At 33.1% G+C, this 19,037-nt stretch overlaps 1 protein-coding gene across 1 annotated transcript in view; it reads right to left on the bottom strand.

Moving 5' to 3' along the window:
- The window catches only part of LOC106110299 (aryl hydrocarbon receptor), an 86,737-nt gene that overhangs the window by 16,867 nt on the left and 50,833 nt on the right, over window positions 1-19,037 (bottom strand). The window lies entirely within an intron of this gene.

The following is a 19,037-nucleotide window of genomic DNA, read 5'->3' as shown; positions in this document are numbered from 1 at the left end:
CACACAGAAGACAGGCGTGAAATGGAAGCAATTCCGTGTTTCGTCTGAGGAGTGTGGTGCCGGAGGTTTAATTTTAATCTCTGTCCCTTACCACCCATTTCTTAAGAGGAAAGGATGGGAAGGAAAAGTAGATATGACGGTAGAGGAGGAGCATTGAAAGGGAAAAAAACCCTTTTATGTCTCCTCCTTGTCACTTAGGGTAGGCAACGCATATACGGATGTATATGGGCAGCGATTGCGTTCTATTTTGGTGGATTCAGGTGGCCGCTTACTCGTTCGCCACCTTTTCGTTTTGACAAGGTACAAAGTTTTTATGGAACTTCGTGTGTATGTAATGTGAATTTTAATTTTGTAATCGTATTTATAAATATGAACATTTAAGGAAAAATGGTAAAATATCGTTTGTATACTAGATTTTCGCTCCATCCATCCAGCCATAATTAAATAATTTTTAAATGTGACCTAAGTTGAAGCTTTCGAGGGTGAAACAATTTTTACTTAATAATACTAATATTATTAATACGAAAGTTTAGTTTTTTACTGTGTACCTCCAAAAGGGAAATCCGGATCACATTACTATTAGATTACTAAGGCTTTTTTTAAAGTCCGCACAGACGGAGTCGCGGGTAAAAGCTAGTATGAAATAATGTAGATATTTGTATATATATGTACTGATATTTAAAAACATATTCAACTTAATCCGAATAAAAATCTTCAATGACATGAAAACGAGTAAATAATATCCAAAATCGATTTCAATATCGCAAAATAAATAGGAATCGATGTTATGATGCATGGTCAACACGCCTTAGGTGATGAAAATTCAATCAAGATGGGGCAATACTCCGGCCGTGCGTTAAAATGAAACATAAAACAAACTGTAAAGGAGACTGGATGCCAGCCTTGTATCAGCTGTGAAGATCTTTGAACATACACACGGACGTTAACGATTGCAAGCATGTCAACGAAAATTTGAATCGAACTTTAAGTTGGGCAATAGTTTCTAGAAACCTTTAGCAGTGAAAGTAGCTATGTAAGTAATGGCTACATCACTTGGCGTAGATTTTTATGAAAAGAGGAGGAAAATCTAAGAGAATATAATTTTGTATCATAAGTGGTAGCGTTTAAAGCACAGATATATTACTAATATTATTTGTTTCTTCTCTTTCTTAAATCTGTATGGATCGTTTGGTAAGCATTCTTATTCATATTTAAACTTTAAAACAAAGACTCGAGTTTACCAAATTCTTGTGCCGTATGTCACAAGCGTCAGGCGCGAAATGAAAATAACTTTTGGCGGGGCCATCTCATAAATCAGAAACACTGGTGTAGCTCAATTAAAACCATTCTCTATCTGATGTACTTCTGCTGCACGAGGTAGCACCTCATATACTTTTTGTCCTTTTTTCAAACCACTGCGGACCTTTTAAATGCTCTTTGTCAATGTATCGGGTAGCATTGCTCTTGTTTGCTGTTTTATTTGTATGTATTTGAATCTTTTAAATCGTCATTTAAGTGATATGCCTTCTGAATGGTATTCAAAGTAAACTCATTTATATGGTTATATGTTATTATAATTAATACTCGGTTAAGCTACAACAGCTATTAAAATTCTTTTGAAATATCGACTATTTAAAAAACAAACAAATCGATTAGTAAGGGAAGAAGAATTAACTGGTGACAATTATAACATCTGGAGTCTGGACTATTAATTTTTCTTTCTATAGTAGGTTATTTTACAGGCCATGTCATGTCTTTTCCTAAACTTAATAAAGTTCCAAAGAACAACATTCTATTCAACAACCCAGTAAATATCCGTATCATCTACTCGTTATCCTATTCCTTACTCCAGGTAAATCACTCTTTCGTCATATAAGTCGCCATTCCCTTCTTGATGTCACCTTTCAAGCAAACCATGTGTTTCTAGGATTAACTCTACCATTGTACTCCACAGTTGTAACTAAGTTTTCCTTGTTACATGTTCTGTTTTATCCGATGTCTGATATATTCTTCGTGCTAATGTGTGATACTCTTGTCTTCAGCTCCATTCTAGTTCATTGCTTCCGCTTAAAATATATCGATTCTTGTTTGCAAAATATTGAAGCAATAATTTCCAATCACTGACGATAAAGAACGAGGGCATGGAGAACGATCGATTCATAGATTTTTATTACGATACGCTTAATGTTAATTGTAACTTTCGTCTATTAACATAGATTGTACGAATCCGATTTCGTTTGATACATATAGGAAATTGTACTGCCTTGAATAGAGTAATAGGGTTCTGTAGTACTTCATTAAATTTTTAAGAAAGCTTTATGCTTAACCTTCCTAGATTCTCGGGAACATTAAAGATTCAGCACTTACATCCTCAAGTCCTTTTATTTGTCTTACACTTGATTGCGGTTTATGGAATCAATTTATACATTTGCCCTTCGTGTCAATTATCACTGCTCTTCAAGAATTCTGTGTCTTCTACTTAAAAATCAACGAATTATTTTATAATCCTACTTCCATTAACGTCTTTTTCACCTAACTGTACTACTCCACTGTACACAATAGTTTTCCTATTCCAATATACGTTTAAAAGTGAAAGTACCCTTAAAATCTGCTTGTCTGTCCATTGGTAGATCTAATTCTTAATATTAAAACATCAGCTTATTTACCTCCTGTATTGGTATACCCTACGGAACCCTGACACACTCGTGCGCACGATCAATTACGATTTTAATCGATTGAACGATTGTAATCGATAATGGCGCGTGCAGGTGCAGTTTATTTGGCGCGATGTCACTGCGATTCCGAAACCAGCGGTCCCGAATCGTTTTAATTACGCGCTTTAATGGCTTAATGATAATACGATAGCGTTACAAAGGTATGATACTTAGGTATTGTGTTCGGTAAAGATAACCTTTTGGTAACGGTCATATAATAAAACGGGATAACCAACCAAGATAAAGCCATCCCATATATGCCAACGCTAGAGCAACAGCTATAGTATTCATGTTGATATTCTCAGCACAAATAATGCATAATGATCATAGAAAAACAAATAAACAAGATCACAAACAAGGTCCGGACCTCCGCTGCCCCTAGGTACAGTCAACATAAATAACCCACAGCGAGGTATGAAGATGTCGGCCGGTGTAATGGAACGTCAAAATATCTCGCTCATTGATTGCCCGTGCGCCTCGTAAATTGTCCGCAACGCTCAGGGCTTGCAACGCTCGCCGCACGCCCCGCTGATTGTACTTGTTTTATGTCTACTCTATGAACCATACTCGGGTATGACATTGACAAGATTTAAACGTTCGAATGTTATGATTTGTTTTTTAAATTAATTATCTGTGCAAACTTTCGTAGTGGAAATAGTAGAAAGACGAAATGAAAAGACTTGAGAATGCACACAGAATGAGGAGCATAATTAATCAACATTAGAGTTGAGTTTTGAATTGTAATTCCTCATAGAGTAATAATGTATAGACAGGTCGAAAGTCGAAACTCGAAAAATGTCTCTGTTTTTTTTCCAAATTATTAATTGCTATTTATTGAAATAAATGTCCGTGGCCAATTTCGCAGTGCCGAAGATCCGGTTGCTTCCGGTACAAACCGGTTGCAGCTATCAACGTCATTTTACGACGCCCGGTGCTGAATGCAATCCTAATTGCTAATTTTAATTATTCTTTGAGTTCCTTCGCTTTTTTAAATTTCGCTGTTATTTAAAGTTCCCGCCTTGCAGCTGGCCTTTGCGATGTCTGACATCTAATTAGGTGTCATTAACGAAAAATAATGTTTCGGTTGGAACTGGCACTTTGCCTATAATGCTATACAAAAAAAAAAGTTAAAATACGTAATATTCCTTTAAGTTCATAGTTATAGTAGTCGAATATTGACCGCAACTTCTTACTTAATAATTGTAGTGACGTAGTGTAGAAGGTAATAATTAAATATGTGATCAATGTGTGTATTGACAGTTGACAAACGCGTTAATAGGTTGTCGATAAAATTGATTATAATTGACATAACAAATCGATGTAATTGACAATCAACATGAACAATGTGTCAAAATACATTGTCTCAAAGATGTTATTTCGCTTGTGGTTAAAAACTCTGTGGTTTCAGTTAAAACTAATTAACCGCTTATGTAGGTACACTTTCAGTATTTTACTTATAATGCCTTCACTTAGTATCTAAATACACCCCTAGTTTTTGGTAACAGTTATTTTTTTTAATCGGAAACGGATGTTGACAATCAAGCAATGTACTCTTAACAATCACTTCCGTTAGTGCTGTGGAATCTTGTCTCCGTGCGTGACATATGTTAATAAAAACACAATACTAGAAATATCTTTTCACTTTTATGATATCGATGCATCGACTATTAGAAACGCTTGTTAATTTCTACCGATTGATAATTACAGTTGGCAGAAAAATTTGCGCATTTTTGTACAGTTTTACGAAGAAACGCGCACGATTATATTATTAGTGGCAACATTAATTACTTCTGTAATTATTAGAGTAATAAACATGTTAAATACGAATGCATAAAGCGTGCAATTACAACGCTAAAATATGTAAACGCACAAAAGGAAAATGTTAATGGGCTGACAATTATCGATATTGTTTATAGCACATCACTATTTGCAGACACAAAAATGTTGTCGAAAAATTGTGCCACCTACGCTGAATGAATTGTTTACTTTTTAATGAATATATGTCGTTAAAGCTTAACTTAATATAGAAATGTGACATTTAATTATACATATCACGTAGTACTATCTCTAAATTGACAATAAGCGTGTTCCTATCACTACTAAAAAGAAAAATGAAGATTCCGCACGAAGAGGCGTTTACAATATTATTTTGGAGATGGAATTATTAATAGTGATGCGACATTTTGTGTTCAACTTCCTAATGAGTATCGAAATTGAATTATTATGATAATAGTTACCGAAAAACTCATCGATATTATTAAAATTTATGAAAACGGACAGTAAATTTTGGAGTTAAACTTTAATAGGAATGTTGATATTTTCTATCATTTTAAAAAATTTCTCTGGAAATTTATAGTTTAAGAAATTGTTCTTGTTAACTGTCGACGATAATTTGACCTTTTGACCGCAACTGCTTATCGTTTTTTTTTTAAGTAGATGATTAACCTATTCTTTGCACGACATGAAGTTTTTTTAATAATTTATATTTCGATTAGAAGCATTTCACAATTTAATTATTCTACAGGTAATTTGTGCTATATATAGTTTATTTAAATATAGCATCTTCAAATTGTTATCAAACGAATTTACCAATTAACGAGTTTCCGAATTCCCAAACTGATCCCCTCTTATGTTATTTTAAACCGAATAACAATCCGTTCGTATCTTACAAGCAATATTTCTCTCCAGTCCGATCGTTCGGATTTCAAACGAAAAATCCACTCAATTTAACAACGGGAGCCGTAAGATAAAATTAAAACTTAATTAAAACTCCATAAAGTTAAAACAAAGTAAAGGTATTAACAAAACAAAGGTAATAAAACAAACTGGGAGTCAAGGCGTAAAAACATTTTGTCACCAATATCGAAGCGTGTTTGGCCGCGCTCGTGACTTCTGAGACTTCACTTGTTTGCTTGTTTTACTTCGATACATCTTTCTTTTGTTTTTGTTCTCCAGCTTTGTTTTAAATCATTGATTTGTTTTTGAACATTGAACTGATAATGGATAGGTATAATTATAATTGTCATGAATATCCTTGTGTCATTTCCTTCTGTAAGACGTTAAGTACTAAAAATCATCCACCTTTTGATTTTATATTTTAGAAATATGGTCTTGAATTACGTGCATTCGAAATAATTATTTGTGTATTTTATTTTTTATTGGTAAGTTAAGATAATATAAAACTAGCACTATATGAATTAATATATGAGATGCCAACTCAGTTAATTCCAATTATCTCTTATAGTGTCGTAACGCTACCTGTTTAATGTGGAATACGGTGAGTTAAGAAGACTTATTAATCTTATAGAAGTGACAATATTTAAAATCAAAATAACGATTTGTAACGTTTTCTTTGAACCAAAAGGTTAAATACTGTTTGTGTGTAGTTTTATATTAATTTTATTTTGCAACAACCGGTGTACACAGTAATTTAGATACCCGTGTTACTATAGCATTAAGATTTTATTTAGTAAACTGTTTCCAATGTAATTGTTACTGTGTATTCTATTAATATGAAGAAATATTGATTGTAAAAAGTAAAAATATTGCCAGTTCTAATTCTCTGCATAACTCTATAAGATGTACGTCTCACTCATCTACCGACGGAGTCATAAATTCGGGCGCAGTTCATTTGAATACGATTGTGATCGACTGCGCCCGCGCACGCCTCGCGAACCAATATATCGTTCTATATCACTTTGCCTCCTTATAAGTCGATTTACTTCAACGGACTGCACACTTATAGAATTTTAAATTTTAATTTGAACTCAATACATGATCGCAATATCCGTGTACAACTGGATGCCACTATAGTCCTCTCCCCTCGCATGCGGATTGGGAAATAAGAAGAGGAATTTGCTAAAAAGCGAAAACTCCTTTTTCTGTATGTCCCCTATTTTGTCCATTTAGATAGGCAATGCATTGACATTTCAACTAGTTAGAGATATCTGTAGATAGCGGCCACTTGATTATTTTATCAAAACACTTCTTTGCCTCCTATAGTATATTATATTATACCTAAAGATTTGCATTTTCGTTTGAAATGGTTGAATTGAAAACCTACTAGAGCGATTTTAAAGATTCTTTCACCATAAGAAAGCTTCGTTATTACTTAATCTAAATGTGTATGTACCTTGCGGAAAACCACGGATTGGATGAAGGTTTGTTTCTAAGTATTTCCAAACCGAATTACAGATTTCGTTGATAGGCATAGATGTAGAACATAGCATAGAACACATAGGCTACTAAGGTATATTTTTTTTATTCTGTGCAGACGGAGTCGCGGCCGTCAGCTAGTAAATAAAACTGTCATTGTTGCAATACCAATGACAATCGTGGTGTAACTGTGTATGTTTTTCTCGTAGTCGACTTTCGATTTTTTTTCTTTAGCAGCGGCGATCGGATGGATACATCTGGCATAGCTTGGCCAGCATACGGTAATTATGTTAGAAAGCAAGACGCGGCTTAAGAGAAAATGCTCTGCGATGCTGTATGCCTGATAATTACGCAATTATAATGCACTTTTTAGTGGCAGTAAAAATAGATTTTGTTTAACAATTAACTTAGTTTGCAAAATGCTCTGTTTATAGAAATATAGACGTTTCTTTAATTCTGTTATGGTTTAGTGTGATAATTATATATTTACTATAATTCTAGTTTCATTTTGATTTTGTTTATTTTTATTTTCATTATAAGGCAAAAAACCTGCTCATGTTTAGTATAGATTACTGGAATATTGATTTAAACAAATGCTGTCTACAGAGTTATAAAAGCCGCATAGTAATAAATTTACAATCAAGTGGTAGAAGGTTCAAATCCCAACATTCGCCTATAGGTGTAAACCTTATTCTAGTATAAATCTAGATTTAGTCAGATTGTCGCAAGAAATATTAACTAGTAGTTAAATTAGCAATCATTTGCTGTTTTTGTTTCACTCATTTCAACAATGTTTATTAAATCCCACACTTTTAAATTTCAATCATACTAGCTTCCGACTGCGATTCCGTCCGAGTGGTATTAATAAAAACAAAACAAAGTAGCCTCTGTGTTCTTCCAGACTATCTTGTACATCTGTGCCATATTTCATCCAGATCCGTTCTGCCTTTTAGGCTACAAACTCCAACAAACATTCATCCATCCAAACTTTAACGTTTATAATATTAGTAAGAAATAAGATTTACTCTATGATGCTTTTTGTTACACCATAAAAATTTGCTTCGTATCAATATTATCTCTAACAGATTATTAATTCTAACATCATGTTCCTACTTAGCTGTTACATTAAACAAGAATGCTGCCATCAAATTACTTTCATTGGATGTCTCACGGCTGTTAACTTCATCATGAGCGGAGCACGGAGCGTGACGGCCCACTGCCACACATAGATACCATCAGATATGCTTTTCACATGTTTTCCTTCATTAATTGATTGTTATATCGCGAGTCTTGTTGCGGGAATTGATCTCCCGGATTCGAGGGCGATTAGGGTGACCTTGGTCTTCCCGACCGATCCTGAGATAGCAACAAGGTGTGGTCCTGACTTACTGAAGTTTGAAATTCCTAGGACAATCTTCCCGGTGTCATGCAGAACTCTAGTGCAGAGAAAGAGAGAGAGAGTGTACGTGCAGGAGTTTCTCCAGTGGCACTGGAGAGTGGAAAGGGGGATATAACTCGTTCTCCGAGAAGGCAGGGTACTTTTTGAGGATTTTATCTCTTGGCAGATTTTATGAACACACCTTTTGCTGGTTTTTATAGTCACAAATCAAGCAAATTATTCATGACATTTCATGTACGTAATGTAATATTTAAATGGGCTTATAGTCGTCTTAACAGAACAACAACTGTTTTTAGAATAATTACGTCCATCTAAGTTCTTTACAATGACATTCTACCGAGTCAGATTTTTCAATAACAAAATTTTAATGTGGATTCTATAAATCGCACAACTGGTTACTAGCGCTTTGATTCCTATGAGCATATATGGAGGTGCGCACACTACTCGATGTTAATTATGCAACTAAACGGTTGAATTGGCTGCGAAACAATCGACAATCGCACAGCACTTGTGCGATAGTTTAGTCAAAGATGTGTATACGCTCTTAAGATACGTTCTAGCTAGAGGAAATGAAAATATATTTTTTTGCACTGAACTACGATTCCCGTTAATAAATAATATGAGCGTAGTATTTATTTACCCTACTCTTGAACACCTACTAAACTTACCATAATAGTAATTTAATTAATTGCATAAATGACACTTTAGGCGTGAAAATATTTGTATTTAATAATAATACGCATATCAAATGATAAATCTTGATAATAAATTCATAGTTAATTGTTTTAATTGGACGTTTATCGTTTAATTAATACTGGTAGTATTAGAAACCGTTACAATTTATAACTTGAAGTTTACTAATTAAGTTTACGACAACTTAGCACCTGTTTGATAAGATGTAAACCTTAGGCATCTTTATTAAGTATGTAACTAAGTATTCATATTTTATAAGTAATGTAAATAATTTCTGTAACGTATGAATTATATTATTAATAATAAAAATTCCTTCCTTTATTAACAAGCTAATAAATAAAAACAAAGTATTAATATGAATTATGTTTTTAAGATTACTACAGTCTAGTCTACTCCCTTCGTGCTAAATCAAATATTTTATCATGCTATTAATAGTAGTATAGATGCGAAAGTTTAGATGGATGGATGTTTGTTAGAATACGTAGCCATAACGGCTAAACGGATGTCGATGAAATTTGTACAGAACCCAAAAATGTACAGGACAGTCTGGAAGAACACATAGGCTTCTTTTTTAATTCCACGCGGAGGATTCGCGGGTGATAGCTAGTTAATATAAATGCAAAAGTTTTGATGGATGTAATCGGTTACAACTTATCTACAAAACTGTTTACCAGATCATGATGACATTTAGGACAGATGTAAAACATCCTGAAAAAACACATAGACTAATTATTAAGTATTTTTTTAATTCCGCGCGAACAGTCACGAAAAAAGCTAGTTGTAATAGTTATAAAGTAACTAATATTACTAAAATGATTTGATGAATGTACTAACATTTACTTAAATAAATTAATTTGCAGCAGTAACCTCATCAAATCAACTACCGAGGTTATTACGGTTTGTATACAAATTACCATAAATCCTACATAAGTCATGACTTTATACAATGCCACACCGATACTAGGAAAATGCACAACCCTAATTACGTGTATAAAATATGTAATTAGGGCTGTGCAAGCCATGTTTAAATAGTAATTATTTTTATGATCCTATCTAAGCTTAAACTAGTAGTATAGTTCTTTTAACGCGACCAAAGGACATCAGCCTTATACAGTGTTATGCTTGCGTCTAAAATAGACAGCCACTTGAGCCTTTAAACAAGCTGCCAAAATATCTGAAAACGATTGTAATAAATTCCCATATAAAAAACTCATTAAAAAAACGACTCATCACAATAGAATTTAAATATCTAAAATATCTGTTAAAAAATAATAAGATTTAACAATACAATAATAAAGAATATTTTCAGCCTTTCTTGTACTTACGAACTATATTATTTTTTTGGTGGTGTAAATACAAGTCCTTTCTCTCTTGTGCTATTAACCTCTAGTTATTATCAGTATATTAGGCATAGTTTCTGTTAAATTGTAACAACAGTATAGAATAATTAATTACTGCATACATGGTGTACTATTTATACTAATTAACATAAACTCATTAAACTCGGACGTAAATTACATTAATATGTTCTAATAAAAATATTATGTCAAGCCAGCGCCCTAGGGCTGGGTCCGGTTATTGCTTAATCCGAAGGAGGAACGGCTTTTGTTAAGTTGAAAAAAAATAATTACATTAGTAAATTTTTTTACGACTTTCATGAGTTTCAGGTCTAACGGACGTAGTTTATGCAAAAATGAGTAAATCAAATATGCAATATGTCGCCTTTTATTATGGACTAGCCGTTGCTCACATTCGTCCACGCAATATTAAAAAGTAGTCTATAATATGCCTGTCTACTTCAGCTACCCTTCAGTGAAAACCCGGTCGAAATCGGTCCAGCCGTTTCAGAGATTACTCGGAACAAACGAAGCTTGCGGACAGACAGACAGACAAAAATTATTATTAATGATATTTTGGTTATCAGCAACGCAAATACATTATCTTCCCGAAATCTGGAATTTTTCTTTTGTTATTACAAACAGACACTACAATTTTATTATATGTATGTACTCGTAGATAGAGCACATACAAAAATGGGTATTACATTTATTTTCTCTTAAATAGTCGTAAAATGAAAATAATTGTTATGTAAGAAAACAGCGATTCGCATCAGCTTCGCCTAAATGGAAAGGAATATATATCTCTTATGTTTTGTGTTATATCCATACCCTTCCCATTGACATAAAACATAGCACGTGTCAGTGTAGTTTTGGATTCAATGCAAACAAGGAATGAAATCTTCAACTTGTCCTTGTACCTATAGAGGGTCGGCACAGTATGTACTGCTCTTCCTTACATTTCTATCAGCCGTCATATCTGAATTCTCTCCCTTCTTAAGCGTCTTTAACACAATCCAACTATACTACTATATTCAATCTTTGTAATATTAGGTAATCTGTTTACATTCTTTTTTTACTTAAAAGCTCTGACGTCATAAAAGTTGTAGCATATTCAAATTACATTATATGTGTAAACAATATTTCAATTCTCATACAAGTTTGTACACAAAGAAGTTCTGTTCGATAACATTGTCTACGATTTACTTATAATACAATTTTCCTGAGATATGCCGCATTTAGAACATCACATAGAGATGTTAATACGCCAAAAGATAATCATGTTTGAATTTATGCAATACGTTATTTTAAGCAAATTATTACGATTGCAAAATGACTAAAAATTATCATTAAAAACCTAATGGTGTATGAAAAGTATTTTTTACAAAAATTGTATGGGGGTTGGGTTATTTTAAATCAATTGCAAAAATGTTATTGTCCGTATTATTTTTATTGGTTATATTTCGAAGTCAAAACTAGATTCAAAGCTACTATAGAAAGCAGATTTGAATATGCGCTGAGGTACAAAACTTCATGAATATTAAATGTAGTTATTAGCTTACATTGTTTATGATTGTACATTTCCACTGAAGCCGTATTTCTAGAAAACAAATATTCAAATGCAGTGAATGCAGCTCTGTATAAATATTTTCACTTTCACGGGCTAAGTCGGGTCACTGCCGAAATTCTGTCACGCGATTCCGCCATTAAGGGTTGTTGCCACCCCCTTGCACCCTGCGCCCCCTTCCGAGGAGACGGCGAATTTTACAAACTACCCTACGTAATTTGCCCGGTACATAACGCTCCCCTTCTTTAAGGGTAGCTTTTTTATGCGCACCCCATTGGACGCGAACTTTGAAAAGGATATTTTTACGATATGCAGTTTTATGTGATTTTTCATTATGGAAGCAGCTATTTATTTTTATAGCTTCTTTCTTGATGACAGTTATGTGTAATTCATATTATTGCACGATACGCTATATGTATGTACAAATGTTTACTAAAAAGTATACATAAGTTATACTATAATACAGCTCTATATAAACATAAAGGTAGACACTGACGAATGTTACGGGGTTTCACACAGTGTTACACATTACACTCCGTAACATCGGTCAGTGCACTGAAATATATAATGCAGACATTGAAATTAAACATTTAGTTAAAGAGTTGTTCAAATATGTTTTGAACTCTATTTGTTGTCTAGTGTATTTAAAAAACTTGCGTATATTTTTACAACACAATGTAATATGTAGTTAAGGAAAGGCTGAAGAAAACTCGACGCGGCCGCCGTGGACTAGTTATGTTAACAAAAGCGTATTTATAATTTATAAGTGCAAAGCTCAGGGCGGGCGGATTCGTTACCCGTCTGACTACACAGCGTGTTCTATTTTTTAATAAATGTTTTATAGAAATTCTTTCAAAGTTGATTGTTGATTTTATTACCCATAATAATAATAATGCGAATTACAAGATATATTAAGTAAATGCTTAATTTAGTCTTTTTATTAACTAATATTTTTACCTGTTATTTTTATCAATTGTATACTTTTTTAGTTAACCTATTTATAACACCATCGCTAATTCGTGTCTAAAAGTGTTAGTAAATCCAAGCAACACTCTAAGGTTTCATTTAATACCGTCTTAATCTTTCAACACCCTGTATACCGCCCTAGGCCGTGTCTATACGTGCGTACATAATCGTGTGAGCGGTCCTTTATCGCGCTAAGTTTACGGGCTGTTTTACCTCTGCTCGTTAACCGGTTCGTACCGGTTTCGAGCGCATTTTAATATAAAATTACGTGGGCGTGCTCGAATGCGGCGATAATTGCTAGAGCCACACTTCGGCCCTACTTAAGACTACGTTTAACCAACTTTAGATGACGTACTGACTACTTAATCTTAAAAGGGTAAAAATAAATACGTAGGTGTACTAAATACTGTCAACGTAGTCCATTAAAAAAACAGTTTCTACAAGAGAAGTTTCAATAGTTATGCCGTATTAAAGAGTTTACACAAACAATAGCGGAGTACTATCGTACAACCGTTGTGCGATTGTCGATTGTTTCGCAGCCAATTCAACTGTTTAGTTTCACAACTAAATATCGAATAGTGTACCCGTCCATATATGCTTATAGGAAACAAAGCGAGACTGAATAGATATGCGATAGTTTAGTTTCAAGTGAGCGCACGCGCTAAAGATAGGTTTTGAATTGTCTTCTATTAGTGTGGCTATAGAAATCTTAGACGAGTCTGGTGAAATACTTTTTTTAGCAGCGGTATCTATTGTTGTTATACTAAGGGTAGTTTGACTATACTTTTTATAGGTCCCGAAACTAATAATGTAGAATAACCGTTAAACCGTAAATATGATCAGAAATATCAATAAACCAGCTGTTCCCGTGCGGCTTCATCCGCATGAAATTATGAAAATTATATTGTTTATATTTGTCAAATTATCAATAGCAAATGTCAAAATGACATGACAAACCTTAGCAATCTTGCTTTCTTGATGTTGGCAGCAACTTATGGTATCTTTCCCATATTAGGGTTTTTATCCAAAATATTTACCTCCTAAGTTTAATGTCGTTTAATATATAACCTAAAGCGTGACGTAAGTGTGCTTTTTACTAAAAAAATATTCAAAAATATGCTGTAATTGCTGACATCTTAGACAACAAAGAAGTGTGTATTTACACTTTTTTTATAATAGTATAGATGAGAAATAAATTATTTAACATATCAGTAAATGACTCCCTTTATTAATAGGGAAATGGTAAGTTAACTTTGCCGTTACTTAAAGGTTACTAATAATATAGTGGTCGTAAAACTTAAAAAATATATAGTGCATAATTTAATATGCCGCTGGAAAATTAATGTGTTTAAATCGACGTTAAAATATGTTAAAAAAAGGGGTAAATTATTTATAAATTACCGCCTCATGGCGACTTTCCCGAGAAATTAATTCCATTATCAGATCCGAAGTTTTTTTATTTGGTTTTCGAAAACAATTACGCCGGTAGCCGATAAGGCGAGCTTTCAATGTGACAAATTAGGCTTTTTTACCAAGCGCGGAGTTTTATGAAAAACAATCGTCTCTGATAAGGTCAGTAATCCATCATAGGGTACGAGAAAAAACCTTTTTCAGTACCAAGCTACACAACAATGATATAGAAATTGCTTGTCATGGAATGACATGTAAATAATTAAAGTTTAATTTATAAAAAAATCGTAACACATTAATTAAAATTATTATAGCAAGTGATATTTTTAATTAATTAACTGAAACAATGCAATTATGTTGCACTGAATAACATCATCCATGATCTTGAGTACTTTAAAAATGGAATGCAATTTTATTTTGAAAATTGTATTTTAGTTTTACTAACTATAATTTTAACGTAAAAGTTTGGATGGATGGATGTTTGTTACGATGTAGTTATCTCTAAAACGAATTAAAAACAAAGCCTAGAACACATATGAAATATACTTACTGTACTTTTTATTCCTCGCGGACAGTTTCATGAACTAAACCTATTTATATAAAATAGAAAATCGACGGAATTACATTACCTTTTCATAGTAAATAGTAATTTGAAATAGTTTAAAAGTTCTTATTTCATTTTACTCGAACACAGTAATCTTCAATCTTTATATTAGTTTAGGAGTAGTTAATATTACATCTAGATAACGTTGTTATAAAATCTAGAAATTTTTATAATAAGTGTAAGTAGAAAGTTACTTAAACGTCACTTATAATTAATGGATTAATTATTGATTTGAGAGATTATAATATAAAATATATCGTAATTAAAACCACGTGTAAGTTTCTTAACATTATTTAAGTCACTGAATCAGAAAATTAATCTAAAGAGGGTGGAAAATGACTTGAATAAACCAGGGTTCAGTATACGAATAATTAGTCGCTAGTTATTTTTTTTTATAAGAGAAGGGGGCAAACGAGCGACGATAACACCGACGTCAACGACGCCAATGGACATCCGCAACACAGAGGAAGTGCAGATGCGTTACCGGCCTTTGAGGAAATTGTAGGCTCGCTTGTTGAAGGACCCTAAGTCGTATTGGTTTGGAAATACCGCCGAGGACAGACCGTATCACAACGCGGCTGTGCGGGGCAGAAAGTTATTATTATTATTCTATTGAAGGAATAACATACTTACATTTTGGACCCCCACTTAATACTTTTAGTGGATGATTTTAAAACAAATCTTTTATAGCGCTTATCTATGTAGTATTAGAAACCCATATGCATAATATCAAGTCTCTAACCATCGTATCTGTACTGTACAAAAAATTTTTAGATGCAAACTTTGACCGCTTTAAAAATCTTTAGAGGTGAAATTTAAAAAGCACCTAAAAATATATTTAATTATATCTGTAAAGTATTAAAATAGAAGGGCTGTCGGTTTGTTTTATTGTTTTTAAATAGTCCAAATAATGCTTCTAATCGTTATTAAATCCAGAAAAGGATCTCCAAATAAAAACCTTACCATGAAAATGAACTCGCAGAAAACTAAAAGGTGTTTTAACTTTGTTTATCAGATTCAATTATACATTCGTCGAGGCGGACAACCTGACTCATGCCATAAGCCAAATTAGCTTTTAATTTGTTTTTCATAACGGGGGGAAATGACTCTATTTTATTATTTACTAGCTTTCGCCCGAGACTCCGTCCATGTGGAATTAAAAAGAGCAAACTGAGTAAGCCTATGTGTTCTACCAGACTATCCTCTACGTCTATGCCAAATTTCATCGATATCCGTTTAGTCGTTTAGGCTACAAGCTATAATAAATATCCATCCATTGAAACTTTCGCATTTATATTAATAGTAAGACTACACGAAATATTTTTTTCTTTGTTTAAACAGGGAAAGTACAACTTGGATACTGATGTATTTAACGAAACTGTTTTTATTTTATTTAAACATTTTATTATTGTAACGTCCATACACAACGGTGGCAGTTGTAAAATCTGAGATATATTAAAATTTATAAGTAAAATAATCTTAACATTGAATTCATAATTATAACCTAATAACAGAAACGTTAGAGATTTTTTACGTTTTAAATTGAATAAAATCCTGTTATAAAGAGGAAAGATTTGTATTTTTGTATATCTTCAAGTAACTCAAAAACTACTGGACTGATTCAGAAAAATTATTCACAATTACAGAGTTACGTTATCAGTGAGCAACATAGGCTATATTTTTTATTATTATTTACTTTAACACAGACGAAGTTGCGAGCAACAGCTAGTATTGAATAATTTAAACCATACAAACTATAACGAAAATGGAATGCGCAATTCCCCAAACAGGGGTATGTGGTATGAATTTTTTACTACTCAAAATATCTACGTATCTACTTTAGTAAAGCAAACAGCCCCTTCCCCCTTTTCACCTCCCTACCTCGTGCCAGTCGCGGCTGAGCACGGCCCGGAAGACATGCCTTGTATCGATCCTATGCTAATTCCACGACTTAACTCAGATTTATTGATGGCAATCCGAAACCCCGGGCAATGACGCGAATGGAAATGTTTACAGCTATGTATTGATGTGACTTAATATTAATTCTATGTACTACTAGCTTTCGGCCGCGTCTCCGTCCGTGTGGAATTAAAACAAAAGTGAGTAGCCAATTCGTTCATCCGTTTAGGCTACAAACAATTACAAACATCCATTCATTTAAACTTTCGCATAGTATAGTATGATTGAGCTTAAATATAAGTCATACTAGATTTTGCCCGCCACTTCGTCTGTGCGATACTATAAAAAGTGTTAAGTAACTTTTATGTCAGGAAAGAATTGTGAAGAATGATTCTTCTTAAAAATAATTGCAGATTTTTAAAACATAAAGTGAATATTAAAAATGGGACAATAACTACTTAGATCCACTAAGGAAGTATATCGGTTACTTTTTACTTTAAACAATGTTTTTCAATGTGTGAAGTTTTTATATATTGGTGGTAGTCAGTTTATGAAACATTTTACATGTTATTGTGACCCGAAAACAATTTTGCGAACAAATTCCTTTTAAACAACAAGCCAATAAATTAAAAAGCTACCGGTACCGAGTCGCGAAGTATTTAAAGGTATTTCTTTTGGCAAGTTCCTATGCGGCGAGCGTCCCGTGGCGCAGTTCCCCGCGCATCGAGTGCGCTGTAATCGATGCTTCAACAATCGATTTACTTAGAATTATCGACATTTTTGATTGTACAATCAAAGACAAAAGTGTTGAAATTACATTAAAAAAAAGGTGTTTCTCGCGACTTCATCCTCGTAAAATTGAACATTATTAAAAAACGTTGCGTAAAGTCTATTTCAATTATTTCAATTCAGACAAAAACACAAAGCTTTCTTCTTTATAATATAGAAGGTAGTGTGTTTTTTTTGTTTTTGACTATCGAGATTGTTAACACAGTAAATTATATCATGCTTGTATGAGACGAGAGTGAATTTATTGTCGTAATTGTTAATAAGATCTATGTATCAGTAATTATAATTTCAAATTAGATAACCTTGGCATACAAAACGTGCGACAGTGGGAACCGACACTCATCACAGATCCTAGCCACCGCTAACAATCAATAAGTATGTAATCAATCGGCGTACATCCCAAGAACAATGGAAAAATGATAATTACACAACGTCAATTAAGATTCATTAATAATGGCGTTGCAAAAAAAAACTTAGGACAATGATAAAATAAAAGATGAACGGAGAATTTTTGTATTTCAAAGTCGTATACCTAAACGATTACATCATGACACGGTTACGCTTGGCAGAATCGAAATTAATACCTTTTAAGACAAAGTAATTATTAATAATACAATATTTAAACAAAATTGAGTCGAGAGTCACTTTTTTGTCACATGTACAAAAGTACTTTTCCACGCGACTGTACTTTCAAACAGACAAGTGAGTTACAATTCACGTCGTCAATACGTTAAGTGGCCGACTGTACAATAAAACATATAGTAACAGCCCCCCACTGATTTTTATATTCCGAACTCGTTCAGAATAAAATTATAAAGGGCATTAATAACTCACTAAGTGATATATGTATTTCTTGGTAGCCGACGTATGCAAAGTGGGTAGTTTTACTTTTTGTAAGTTGGATTTACGCGCCCAATTACCGTAGGTGTATCTTGTATTGATTTGTTTTACTGTCCGCTCGTTACATCTCTTTTTTTTATTGCTTCGCGCTGTCTTTTATATTCAATTACGTTCATAACCAAAAATCTTTTCAACCTGTTACAATTACTAGTATTCCAAATGCGGTAGTTTGGATGGATGACTGTTACTACATATCTCTTAAACAGTTAAACGAAATAACGATTTTTTAATTCCGCGAAGTCAAAGTTGCGGGAAAAAACAACAATCAACACAAATCTTATTACGTCACGGCGATTGTCATTTGTTAAAATGAAGTCGCAGAATATACAAAATATAAAAAATATAACATAAAATTCTGACGTAGAGTTTTATGGTGTACTTTACCATTTTAAAATTAAAAATTCACGATATAATTATTACCTAGAAGTTTATTCTACTGCTATCAGGATGTAGAGTGCATTACACTGTTTGAACAAAGTAGTCGTTGCTTTGTTTTTGTTATTTTAATTAGTATTCGTTGTATATCTGAAGGTTATTTATATGTCGTCCATTTTTTTTACGTATAAAAGTCTTTTATGTGGAAAATAAAAAGTAAATAAGTGAA

The sequence above is a fragment of the Papilio polytes genome, unplaced genomic scaffold (genome assembly GCF_000836215.1).
Source record: "Papilio polytes unplaced genomic scaffold, Ppol_1.0 DF820678.1, whole genome shotgun sequence".
Lineage (NCBI taxonomy): Eukaryota > Metazoa > Arthropoda > Insecta > Lepidoptera > Papilionidae > Papilio > Papilio polytes.
The sequence above is the reverse complement of the archived record's forward strand: the minus strand, read 5'-3'. Positions and strand labels throughout refer to the sequence as shown.